Below are 13,753 nucleotides of genomic sequence, written 5' to 3'. Positions count from 1 at the left end.
AAACTTGCCACTTGCCGGTTGAATTGGAGCACAAGGCCTTGTGGGCCCTAAAATTTTTAAATTTTGAGAATGAGTTGGCCGGTGACAAAAGGAAGGTACAACTACTTGAGTTGGAAGAGATGCGCAATGCCGCATACCACTCAAGTTGGTTGTACAAGGAAAAGGCAAAAAAGTATCACGACAAGAAGCTCCGTAACAAAGAATTTGTGCCCGGACAATTGGTCTTATTGTTTAACTCCCGGTTGAAATTGTTTCCCGGGAAGTTGAAATCAAAATGGTCCGGGCCATTTCGGGTGAAAGATGTGAAGGAGTACGGGGCTATTGTTATTGAAGACATAGACAAGAAAGATAGTTGGACCGTGAATGGCCAACGATTGAAAGTTTATCTCGGCGGTCATGTGGATCGCGAGAGCTGTGCTTTGCCGCTTGATGCTCCTCTGTAAGCATCGCACCGTCGAGCTTAGCCGACGTTAAACAAGCGCTAGTTGGGAGGCACCCCAACATTGTAAGTATTTACTTTTTTTTTTTTTTGTGTTGTGTTGGGTTTCTTTGTGCTTAGACCATGTTGTATGAACATGAACTGCTGCCTTTGAAAAGGCAATTGCTGTCATGCTCGCTTGCTGTTCGCTAGGCGAGGCAGTAGCGAGCTGATTCGCTAGCTGCTCGCTAGGCGAAGCAGCAGCGAGCGCTGCATGACAGCACTTATTTAAAAACTCAGCAGGGCACTCATTTTTGCCCTAACACAACTTTGCTGTCTTGCAACCCTGCTGATAACATTTTTACAGAGCTCTCCACACTCTCTCATTTGCATCTCTCTCACCAACACTCTCTCTTTTCGGTCGATTGCAAACTCTACTCATTTCACATTTCCAAATCCGTGTAACTAAGGTTTGCCCTACTACATTTTTCTTTTTGTTTGAACTCTAAATTTCCAATTTGAATTGCAATTAGGATGAGTGGAGTATGGGAAACATTAGGTTTGCATGTGGTAATTTAGGTTTTGCAAATTCGGATTTTAGGTTTTAGAATTGGGGATTTTAGGTTTTGAATGCAAATATGTAATCCCCAATAGTATAGAACGATTATTTACTTGTTGAAATCATTAAGTTCTGATGTTGGAACCATTTGAGTATGGGTTTTGGGGGAGAATCTCTGAACATGCTGAAAAACCCCAAAACCCGTAAGGTTCGCTAGCACTCGCTAGGCGAACCTGGGGCGAGCGTTCGCTGCCACTTCGCTAGGCGAAGCAGCAGCGAGCATGTCAGTCTTTTGAATATTGCTTTGATGTCTAATCTGTTTGTTTGGTGTGTGTTGTTTTTCTCTCATATTTTGCAGATGGAGTCAAGGTCTGGAGCGCCTAAGAAAAGAAAGGGAGCGACTACTTCCCGGACCGTGCCTATCCAGTTTGACCAAGATAAGTTTGTCGGCCTGAAGCAGGCCGCCAGATACATTTCTCTGGAGAAGCGGAAAATTCTTCCAGAGAAGCGATTCCTGATCAACCCACAGGGCACTAACAGAAATTTTGCCGGGTTGATTGACGCGAAGAAATGGGATCGGTTGATTAATCCTTTGGAACATTACGACATAGCTACAGTGCGGGAATTTTATGCTAACGCACTGCCCGACGACGACGAGCCCTTTACTTGGGTATCTAAAGTGGCCGGGCGTCAAATTGCATTTGATCGGGATGCCATCAACCGAATCCTTGGGGAACCGCTCCAGCTGGGAGCTGATGAGAGAGACCAATACCACACTGACCTACGACTTCACCGTGATGTTGAAGCAATTTCTGCCGCCCTGCTTTTACCAGGGAAATCTGTTGAGCTGAACCCATCTGGGGTTCCAATGAGGTATCACAGGGAGGACATGACTCCCATGGCTCAACTGATACTGCTTTTGGTTTTAACCAACATCCAGCCTAAATCCCACACCTCTACAGTGCCGATCCCAGTGGCACATTTGGTCCATTCTATCCTCACCAACGTCCAGATCGATGTGGTGAAGATCATCGCAAATGAGCTGAAGTCCGTGATCGAGAGCGGGCTAAAGTCGGGGGCTCGTGTTAATTGTCCCCTAGCTTTCCCGTGCTTGATCATGAGTTTATGCATTCAGGCAAGGGTGAGACTTCCGTCTCGGGGTCAGGTAAGGATCCCGTCACCTATCGATGACCGGTATGTGGCCAAATATTGTAGAGCGAAGAATGCGAGAGGCAGTGCTGCTACAGGGAGTACCAGGGCTTCTGATGGTCCTAGTACTTCTACTCCTGGACTTGATCCCTACCTCCGAGCTGTGTGCGATTACAGTTTTGAGTGGATGGCGGCATCCCAGAGAGCCATGACAGATATGCACAACTGTATGCAGAGGTTAGAACTGCAAGGAAATGACCCCACCGGTGCTCAGGCATTGTTGGCGCGTGAGCAGTTTCTGCTTAACGCCAACTGGCTTGTGGACAGGCCTGTCTATGGTGAGGGGGTGGGCGCTGATGCTGATGATGATGATGATGATGATGTTGATGATGAGGCTACCGGTTCTGATGCCGGTAGCGAGGAGGAGTCCTGAGCCCTTAGAGGGTTAAGTTTTTGTACTTTTTAGTTTTTATGTTATTTTTATTTGTATTTTCGGATTTTGTATCTTAACTTTGGTGTTGTACTATTGGGGTGTTTTGTCCCCCATGAACAAATTTATATTTTCAGTTAATGTTATTTATTTATGTTTTTAATTTTGTTTGTTTAATAAATTTTTGGGTGATTAAGTGGCAAACCTTCTAGATTGGTTGCTCCTCAAGAAGTACCCAATGAAGGTGCATCCGAGCTTGGATGGCAATGATAAGAATAAACAAGTGAATGAGGCTAAGGTACATAGTTACCTCCGGCTAGAATTTTAGAATGCATTAGGAACTTTACTCTTTTTGGTAAATTGAATATTGTCTTTTTGCAACATAATAGAATGAATGTTTCATCTAGAACTTAAAACCACAAATTGTGAGGAAACCTCCATTGTACACTTAAATGCTGGATTCTAATAAGTTTTGTTGATTCATGTGATTCATGCTTTGTCTTTTATTATTGTGAAATTGTGGAAGCAATTAGAAATGATCAAGGCACTTGTTTTCTTTTGAGCACAACTACATCCAAAAACAACTTACCTGTGAGCAGAGAGAGTATTTGTTAACCCCTTTGAGCTTAAACAGTTGAATCTCGGCTTGAAATAAAGCGAGATCTCAAAAATCTTTTTTTTACAACCCGGAAAATCTTGATTATTGTTCTTTTGCCGTAAAAAGTTAAGAGCATTCACTTAGGGTGAGTAAGAAATAAGTTGGGGAGAATTGGTAAGTACCACAACTCTTGAAAATAAAAATGAAAAACCGAGCAAGCATAAAAAAAAAATATATGTATAGAAAATATAGAAAAGAAACATCTGTTTTGTATATTTGATGTGAAAGAAAAGAACAAAAATAGAAAGAATGAAAATGAATGATTGGTTGGAAGAAAAATAGTGAAAAATAAAAATTGAGTTGTGGAATATGTGTTGTGAAGGTTTCAAATAAGAAACAAATGAAACAAAGTCGAGATGTGTGAATAATACTGTGAATGTCTCTTTTGCATCGGCACTTTCGTTTCAATGGCCTTAGAAATGACCCTTGTTTGTTAACCTAACCAAGCTTCAACCGAAAAGCCCTTAGTGATCTTTATGCTTCCACAATACCATTTATAATTGTTAGACATTGTATGAATCTATTTGATTTCTTCATTGTTTGTTAGAGAGTGAGATTATTCCCGCGGTTGCAAACGCGTAAAATCTTCATTCCTTATTCGAAGAGGAGAGATAGGATGAGTCATTCAGAATAGTATTGTTGTAGATAGATAAATATTTTGCATTGCTATTTAAGTTTTAGTTCTTGTGTATTATTTTATTCGAACCGTTGGAAACTTGTATATGCGGATTTCGCTTGTGTTTGAGCCGTTTATCCAACTTCGGAGAAACCTTTTTCTTAAAGCAAATCCTCTTGTCCTTCAAGAGGCATACTTTGCTTGAGGACAAGCAAGAATCTAGTTGGGGAGAGTTGTTAGATGCCCAAAAGTGCTTATTTGAGCTATCATATGTGGGCATCTTTCACTCTATTTCCTTGCTAAATTGTCTAAATCACCTTTGTTTTAGATGAAATGCATTACATTGATAAACAAGCTTGGTGCCTTTGATTTGTGTGTTATTGTGCAGGAAGAAGGCATGAAATAATTGAAATTTAAGACACAAGAAAGTTGGCAAAGGAACCAAAGAAAAACAAGCATTCATCATCATGCTCGCTAGGCGAATGCTGTGGCGAATCCTGCTCGCTAGGCGAGCGCCCAGCGAAAAGCTCCAGTAAAATGTCAATAAATTCGCCAGGCGAGCTGATAGCGAAGGTGGTAGCGAGTTCGTTCAGTTTTGGTGGAAAGCGCAGCCAACACTCACTCGCTAGGCGAAGCTCTAGCGAGTCCCCAGCGAGCATTCCAGTAGCAAAACCTCTCAACCTCGCTGGGGCGAAGGTTGGAGCGTGTCCTTCGCTAGGCGAAGGTTTGTTCGCTAGGCGAACATGACAGTTCAACAGACCCTGTTTCTCTGGGCACAGGTGCCTTGTGTGCCACAATTAGACCCTCGCTAGGCGAGCCTTTCTGCTCGCCTAGCGAGCATGACAGCCCAGTACTACTCTATAAGTAGCAGGTGCCACTTTTGAGCACCATACCTAGTTTTTACAGCATTTTTCCACTTTTGTACTTTCTTAGAGATATTTTCCAGCATTGTTCTTGGGAGCTTTTATGCCCTAGTTTTCATTTCTCTTCATCTTGTAACCATCTTCTACAAAAAGAAGGTGGATTCCCATCCAACATCGATTATCCGACTTGGATGTTGATCAACCTTCTTCCGAAACTTGCCGACCAAGCTACCATGAAAATGAGTAGCTAAGTCCTCCATTTGTCAAGGTTAGATGTAGGTGATTACTAGCTTTGTGTGTAAATGTAAGGATCTTCATGTGTAAACTCTTTAATGGTGAATATATGATGAAAACTTTGTTTCTATTTAAAACTCTTAGTGTTGGTTTATGATCGAGAGATGTTTACCAACTCTTGACCTAGGTTTTCATCCAATCTTGTTTGTTAGCTAGAGATAGTAATGAATGATTTTGTTCACCATAAGGTTGAACTAAAAAGTTGTCATTTTGATAGATTGTGTTCGAGAGAAACAATGGATCAAAATGGCAAAACTCACAATGGGTGTTCGAGAGAAACACATTGGGAGGACCTTGTGAAATAATTTATCATCTAAAGGAGTTTATAAGATTGTTGACCGAAAAAATACATGCAAAGTGATCATCGAACCCTAACTTTGGCAATATTTCTCATTTATTCAAACCATAACTTTTACCGCAATTTATTACCTTTTTATGCAAGATAACGTGACAACCAACCAAAACCTTATTGTTACATTGAGCTAGAATTAATACAACCATCGAACGGCGGTGATATCTTACAATCCCTGTGGATACGATAACAAAAACCCGACACGTAAATTTACAACTAACATTGTGTATTGGGACAGCAAGATGAAACTAGTAGAAAAGAGCATGCCATCTATTATCTGAGCAAGAAATTTAATGATTGCGAGATCAGATATTCATTACTCGAGAAAACTTGTTGTGCACTCGCATGGGCCGCTAAGCATCTCAGGCAGTACATGCTAACTCACACGACTTGGTTGGTGTCTAAAATGGATCCCATCAAGTACATATTCGAGAAACCAGCTCTCACCGGTAGAATTGCCCAATGGCAGATGTTGTTATCAGAATATGATATTCAATATATTACGCAAAAGGCAATCAAAGGAAGCGTATTAGCAGATCATCTTGCTCACCAACCGCTGGAGGATTACCAACCTTTGAAGTTTGACTTCCCAGATGAGAATATCATGGCTGTTAAGGATGTTGAAGACTCCGAACTAGAGGAAAGTCTTGAGCCAAAAGCAGGCTGGACTCTCATGTTCGATGGCGCCTCAAATGCAATAGACCATGGAATTAGGGCAGTGCTGATGTCTCCAAAGAATTTCCATCTACCGTTCACCGCAAAGCTCTATTTTACCTACACAAATAACATGGCCGAGTATGAAGCTTGCATATTAGGGTTGGAAGAAGCTATTGAGTTGAAGATCAAGATACTAGAAGTATTCGGGGACTCCGCTCTAGTCATATATCAGATTATAGGTGATTGGGAAACAAGACACGCTAACCTAATTCCATACCGGGATTACGTGCTGAAGCTACTCCCAAAATTTGACAAAATCACTTTCTCTCATATTCCTCGAGAAGAGAATCAGATGGCAGATGCCTTGGCAACTTTGGCTTCCATGTACAAATTAATATGGCCCAACCACCAGCCTCACATTGAAATTAGGCATTTTGACGAACCTGCACATTGCCTGGCGACAGCAGAAGAGCCAGATGGTAAACCCTGGTTCTTTGATATCAAACAGTATCTAGAGAAGCGGGAATATCCGGCAGAGGCTTCCAGCCTTGACAAAAGGACCCTCCGGAGGTTGGCATCAAAGTTCCTCTTGAATGGGGAGGTATTGTACAAGTAAAACTATGACATGGTTTTGTTAAGGTGTGTGGACAAACATGAAGCGGATCAGCTTATGAAGGACATACACGAAGGTTCTTTCGGTACGCACGCAAATGGGCACGCCATGGCAAAGAAAATCCTAAGGGAAGGTTACTACTAGTTAACGATAGAAGCCGACTGTTATCATTACACCAGAGCATGCTACAAATGCCAAATCTATGCTGACAAGATACATGTACCGCCTACCCCGCTGAACGTTATAGCATCACCTTGGCCTTTCTCTATGTGGGGCATCAACATGATTGGAATGATAGAACCCAAAGCATCAAATAGACACAAATTTATCTTGGTGGCCATAGACTACTTTACCAAATGGGTGGAAGCCGCATCTTATGCGAATGTCACGAAGCATGTGGTCGCCCGTTTCTTAAGAAACAACATCATATGTCAATATGGGATCCCCAACAAAAGCATCACTGATAATGGGTCCAATCTTAACAACAAGACCATGGAGGAGTTATGCACAATGTTCAAGATCGAGCATCACAACTCATCACCCTATCGATCTAAGATGAATGGGGCTATTGAAGCTGCGAATAAAAATATCAAGAAAATCATCCAAAAGATGGTTGTCACGTATAAGGATTGGCATGAGATGTTACCTTTCGCGTTACATGGCTATCGCACGTCGGTACAAACTTTAACAGGGGCAACCCCTTATTCCTTGGTATACGGCATGGAAGCAGTTCTCCCTATAGAAGTGGAGATCCCCTCGATGAGAGTCTTGATGGAGGCTAAGCTAGACGAGGCAGAATGGGTTCAATCAAGGTACGACGAGATCAACCTTATTGAGGAGAAACGCTTGAAAGCGTTAGGTCATAGTCAACTTTATCAAAGGCATCTTAAGAAGGCATTCGACAAGAAAGTTCGTCCCAGGGTGTTTCAACAAGGAGATTTGGTGCTGAAGAAAATCTTGCCCATTCACTAGGACTCCATAGGGAAATGGACACCAAATTATGAAGGTCCATTTGTGGTGGTTAGAGCCTTTTCCGGAGGCGCTCTAATCCTAGCAACCATGGACGGTGATAAGTTGTCACTTCCCACCAATACTGATGCTGTTAAAAAGTACTTCGCCTAAAAAAAGTGGAATAATAAAAGCCGCTAAATTGAAAACCTGAAAGGGCGATTTAGGCAAAAATGGCTATCCCGGTGGATCAAAAACCCGAAAGGGTGATCCAGGCAAAAATTAGGGATAAAAATAAAAGAAATGACCCGCTGATTTGAAAACCCGAAAGGGCGACTCAGGCAAAAATGGGTATCCCGGTGGATCGAAAACCCAAAAGGGCGGTCCAGGCAAAAATTAGGGATTAATTCCAAGGCAAAGAGTTGTACTTTCAGGTGTCTAACATATCCCTCGAAGACAAAGAATCAATCTACCTCACTTTTCAAAAGCAAGGTGCTTGGACTATCAAAGACATAAGGACCATAGCAGTGTGGAAACTCAATAAGAACTCAATTTTCATTGCCATTTTGTTTCTATGCACAACAATTACCTCATTAAGGAATTACATCTTTATGTACAATCGCCCATTTAAGGGTCAAATCAATAAAAGAGAAATTTTCTCAACAAAAGTTGTGCCCAAATCATTTTTGTATTTTATCTGTTTGTTTGCAATGCACCTTTATTTTTGATAAACATTACTCTTAAAATCTTGGAGAAAATAAAACACATGTTTGAACAAAGTGATAAAATTGCTTTTGAAACAATAAACGGACAAATCCCTTAGTCTCCAGTTTCGTTCTCGTTTTTCATAGAGGTGTAGGACTGTTTGCAGACACCTATGTTCCTTTCAACCACTAATTCACGCCTCTCATAAATGTACTCATGGTATAGCCGAACCAGGGCAAGGCTCAATTGCATTCACCAACAAAGACGTTAATAAATCGGGATTGAAGTATCGCGTGTTGAGGAGTCTGAACCCTTCAGTGGCTTGGAGCAACCCAAATATATTCCCAAAATCACCTAGTGGGGCATCAAAGCTTGATCTCCATGGATCACCCCAATAACACAATTCTACACTATTGGCATCATTCCTCAAAACAAAAACGCCTTAACCGGGGCGTATCCCAATTACCCATTTGCATAACCGCATACATCATATGCGCCATATACATTAATTACATACATAATCTTCCTACCAAATTCACTAAGAAATAATCATAGCAATCATTGTCATATATATGCATAACCTTATACGATTTGCATTCCTACATACACATCCTAAATATCCCCAGCAATTGCATACTCGCATACATCTCATGCATCATCCCATGCATGGTATTCCCACCTAAAATGGATCATGATACAAAAATCAAATATAAAATATCAGGATCCAGGGTCATTCATGTATATCTTGGACATTTCTCATTTCCAAATAAAGTTATTACCCTGCATGTGCTCGTGGAACCATTTATCCAGTAAGCCATATTTTTCAACTTCATGATTAATGATGATATTCCCATCATTTTCTTTGCTATCATTGCTCCCCAAGCAGAGGTTACCCTAAAAAGTCTCTTATGAGCTTTTTCCATGCAGAGCATTTCTAGCATACTTCCTCCAAAAGGAGTCTTTTCTTGAAAATTCCCCCAACAGACGAATATTTGAGATACTGCTTCATTTATCTGAAGAATCTCATTTTTACTATTTGAGATACTGCTTCATCAATATGAAGAGTCTCATTTCAGATTTTTTTAGAGATACTGCTTCATTTATCTGAAGAATCTCATTTTTACTGTTTGAGATGCTGCTTCATCAATATGAAGAGTCTCATTTCATTTTTTTAGAGATACTACTCTAATATCCTCGGAGAGTCTTAGATTCAATTAAGGTATATTTCCCTTGCTGGAATATCTTAATTCTATCAGATAAGATGTTGTTTCGACTCGATACAGAGAATCTCATTTTTACTGTTTGAGATACTGCTTCATAAATATGAAGAGTCTCATTTCAGATTTTTTTAGAGATACTGCTTCATTTATCTGAAGAATCTCATTTTTACTGTTTGAGATGTTGCTTCATCAATATGAAGAGTCTCATTTCATTTTTTTAGAGATACTGCTCTAATATCCTCAGAGAGTCTTAGATTCAATTAAGGTATCTTTCCCTTGCTTGAATATCTTAATTCTATCAGATAAGATGTTGTTTCGACTCGATACAGAGAATCTCATTTTTACTGTTTGAGATGCTGCTTCATCAATATGAAGAGTCTCATTTCAGATTTTTTTAGAGATACTGCTCTAGTATCCTCGGACAGTCTTAGATTCAATTAAGGTATCTTTCCCTTGTTGGAATATCTTAATTCTATCAGATAAGATGCTGCTTCGACTCGATACAGAGAATCTCATTTTTACTGTTGAGATGCTGCTTCATCAAAATGAAGAGTCTCATGCCAGATTTTCTTTATACTACTCTAGCATCCTGGAAAAGTCTTGAGATTTAGCTAGAGATGTCGTTCCATTACTAACATATCTCGACTATGATGTCCAAGATATTGTTCTGACGACTCCCAGAAAGTCTTGGTTGTTCCATTTTACTTTAGGATATGGTCTCTTACTATTTCTCACTGCATTTTCTTCCTTGCATTTCCTAGGACAAAATTAGGGTCTTTTTGTATTTAATTATCTCCCACCGCGAATGCACGACGACTACTGTCATTCTTACTTTCCGGTTTGAGATAATTAAATAGGGGCAGCTATCATACCCTAATTTTGTCCGGGTAAGAAAAATCCTTCACCAGCATTCACCACCAGATGTTATAAGGCATAAACTCTATCTTAGGGTTGCTCAGTCCTAAGCTACTCCAAACCCCCCATCATTTCTAAAGACACATTTAACACTCACATGATTATTCTAAATAAAACCCTCAGTGACATCAAATTTTCAATAAGATCTTTCAGTAGCATTTCATCTGTGAAGATCCTTGTACATAACTCAAGAAAACATCTGTTGCATTTGTCTCTTATTGCTGTTAACTAAAGCATGGGTTGGTATGCACATTTTGGGACTTATTGGTTAACAAGGCCCATTTTGGTTTATCCATGAGATCTTTTGGTTTTAAAGAGGCCCATTCCCATCAACATGTCCGTAATTAATATTGCAAGTCAAAGTGTGGTTCAAATCTCTTTTACGTTATTAATCCAAAGTCCATTTGCTTATTAGTAAGTATTAAGAGCCATGATATTTTTTTATGATCACTTGTTATTAGCCCATGCCAAAATTCTAATTCCTTCATAGGTCCCTAAATTAAAGTTTCATCTTTTGAAACATTTATATGTTTGATTCAATCTAAGGTCAATTATTGGAAGGGACTATGGTGATGGACAACGTTTTAAGATTCATTTTGGTTGAAATTGAACTTTTAATGCTTATGGTATGTGTTGTTCCTTTAATGATTATTTAAGCCAATAATAAACATAACTAAGGGGCAACCATTTCTGAAAGTCCATTTTTTGCATTGTGGCCCAAACCGTTTTTAGAATGAGATAAAGACTTAAGCACTTTGATTGATTAAACACAAATAAAGTTTTAAGATTAGAACCATACATATGTTACAAACAGTCCAAAAAAAACATTTACATAATTATCCAAAAAAAGTCCAAAGTTACATCTTAATGACTAAAATTGAAAAAATTAAAGGCTGCTGTAAATCCAGCAGTTTGGAAACGGAACTCTCAAAAGCCATCGGCCAAAACCATCTTTTAGGCCAAGGCACTCTAAAATTCCAACCTCCTCTTAGAGCCAACAAGCATTCGTTCCCTCCCCCTCAATTGGGTTTTTGACCTGCGAAGGAAGTGACAATTTAAGTCAAGAGTCTTTTCAATAAACACTTAAAAAACTAAAGAATAATGAATGAATTGATCAGTTCAAAGCTTTGCCCAAAATACCACAACGAATGTCCAGTTCAAGCAACATTGAATCCACAAAATAACAATCCCACGAAATCTGGGATGAAAAGTAAACCGGACAAAGTTTATCATAGGATTCGATAGCTCCTCATGGGGAGGATCAATTGGACATTTTTTTTATTATTTAGTACCCAGAGAACACACAAATAAGAACAACGTTAATTTCTACAAGAAATCCATAGATAACCCTAACATTCACACAACAATAAAAAAAACAAATTTTTTCATTCAACACAAAGCGTTTAGAGAGAAAAACAGAAGAAGATGAAAAGTTAAAGGAAAAGAAGAACTTATCTGAGCCGTGACTAATCATCGGGGACGAACTCGGACCAAGAAGCCTTCCTTCTCCCTCTTTCGCCTGAAATCCTTACTCCATTTCCTTCGTCGTTGTAAGTGGAACAAAAACCCTTGTTAATTTCTGTGAATCATGGCGTTGAGGGGCTTAATTTTGAATTTAGGTTTAGGGTTTTGAAGTTTTCTTGTTATCATTTTCTGCGCTGAGTTTGATTGGAGTCTAGAGTCGTGGGTGGTGATTAGTGTTGAACGGAGATTTGATTCTCCGTCTTGGTAGGGATGCCGATCCGGTCGGAGGAAGAGGATTTAGGAAGAGCTAAGGCCGGATTTGGATTCTCCGGTCGAAAATAGGTTGGGTTAGTGTTTAGGGTTTGGTGTTTGGGTTTGGTTTCTCCGGAGAAGAAGGTGGCGCCGCTGCCGTTGACTGGCAACCACCGTCTTCTCCGGTAGGTGATGATGGAGAGGAGGGATGAGAGTTGCAAAGCAACTCTGAACTCTGAATTGAAGAGAGAGAAAGCGAATGAGCAAATGAAATATTTTACTCCATTTTCATTTTTAAATGGTGGTTTTGAGTGGGCGCATGTGCGCCAAGTGGCTTCCTCTTGGAAGGCCACGCCTGGGTTGACCTTGGTCAACCAGGAAATCCTGTGTGGACTCCCCCACAATCCCTTACCATGCATCGCTATCAGATCCCACTATTTTATTTGACCAAAGTCAGATCAATGGATCTGACGGTCAAGAGCATTCGTTGGAGGTCAACAAAGTTGACCGGGCTCAGCACCTCTTCCCTGTAATTTTGGGCCTCCGAATTGGGCCAAAAGACTTTTTTTTGCCAATAAACCCCCCCTCATTATTCTGTAGTGCGCCCAAATTTGGGCTTCTCTCACTTTTGGCCCATTTTCTTTTTATTTTTTTTGCTTGTTCATTTATTTTCTTTATTTCATTTCTTATATATACATATAAAATATACATTAGAGTATTATTGCTATAAAAAATAATATTTTTATTTTATTTACTCAACTTTTATTTTAAATGCTTTATTTGTTAATTGAAAATTAATCATTGTTTCAAGTTGTAGAATTTGTTTAAGATATCATCTTAAATGTGTTTGATTAAACTCACTTGTGCAAATCCTAAGTCCATTTGAACCATGATTTGAGTTATATTTTCATATTGACCCTTATCCCATAATCACTCTAATTTTTATATTAAATTGTTTAAAATAAATCACATATTTCTCGATTCAAAGTCGAGCCCATTTTCAAACACCTTTGTAAGTCGATCGCTTTTAAAGCATCGCCGTCAACCTCACATGACTTACTCTTGGGCCTTCTTACAATGAGACCTATTCGATTTTAATTAATTGATTAGATGAACTACTCACTAAATAAATTCAATTCATTCATAAAATACAGATTTGAAACCTCGATCCAACATCGAGTATTCTTTATTAAAATTAAATTAAAATACTTAATCATAATTAAATAATATTTCATTTAAAAACGAAAAAGGAGATGGTTTTGAGTTTTCAACTACTCTCCTCGATTATTTGAATACGAATTCTTTTACTCGGTTAGTCGTATAATCGTCATCTCTAATCCACTTAAGCACAAACCTCGATTAAATCAAAGCACTTTCATAATAATGAAATGAAAAAGGAGATGACTTTGAGTCTTCAACTTCTCTCCTCAATTGGTTGAATACGAGTTCTCTTACTCGGTCAGTCGAACAATTATCATTTTTCCACAAACATACAACTTAAGCAAATCATTTTCTTAACAAACTATACGAAAAAGGAGAAGGTTTTGAGCTTTCAACTCCTCTTCTCAAATGCTTGGATATGATTTGTTTTACTAAGTCATTCAAGTACTTGTCGCTCATTCTAAAATACATCAACCATA

Source organism: Lathyrus oleraceus, chromosome 4, assembly GCF_024323335.1.
Source record: "Lathyrus oleraceus cultivar Zhongwan6 chromosome 4, CAAS_Psat_ZW6_1.0, whole genome shotgun sequence".
NCBI lineage: Eukaryota > Viridiplantae > Streptophyta > Magnoliopsida > Fabales > Fabaceae > Lathyrus > Lathyrus oleraceus.
This window is presented reverse-complemented; position numbering follows the sequence as displayed.